This window comes from Triticum dicoccoides, chromosome 6B (assembly GCF_002162155.2).
Source record: "Triticum dicoccoides isolate Atlit2015 ecotype Zavitan chromosome 6B, WEW_v2.0, whole genome shotgun sequence".
Classification (NCBI taxonomy): Eukaryota; Viridiplantae; Streptophyta; class Magnoliopsida; order Poales; family Poaceae; genus Triticum; species Triticum dicoccoides.
In genome coordinates, this window is record NC_041391.1 from 499,542,502 (window position 1) to 499,542,929 (window position 428).

Here is a 428-nt window from a genome sequence, read left to right on the forward strand (position 1 = left end):
AGCTTATTTTCCTTTGCCCTCCATTTTCTACACATCAGATCTATATTTACTCTTACCATAAGGTTGGTACTGAAGAAGTTTAGGTGTGCATTGCTCTTGGCTGTGCCTTTTGCCTGTATCGCTGCACATACATTTATAGCTACTTGGTTATGTAGCATCACTCTTCATCTTATCTTAAATATTCTCCATTTTTTTCTATATTATCACATCTATATTTACTCTTAACAAAATGTAGAATAAAGGCAATGCTTATGAAGAAGATTTTGTGCTAAACTTCTTGAATTGCCCCCCCCCCCCATCAGCATGGACAAGGGCTTTATAGAGCCTGTCTTCACCACTAATGTAAGTTTGTCCTTCTCAAGCCTTCAAACTTTGTTGTGTATATTTGGTTAGGCATGACTGCAACAGCTGTTTATTTTTGGTGTTTG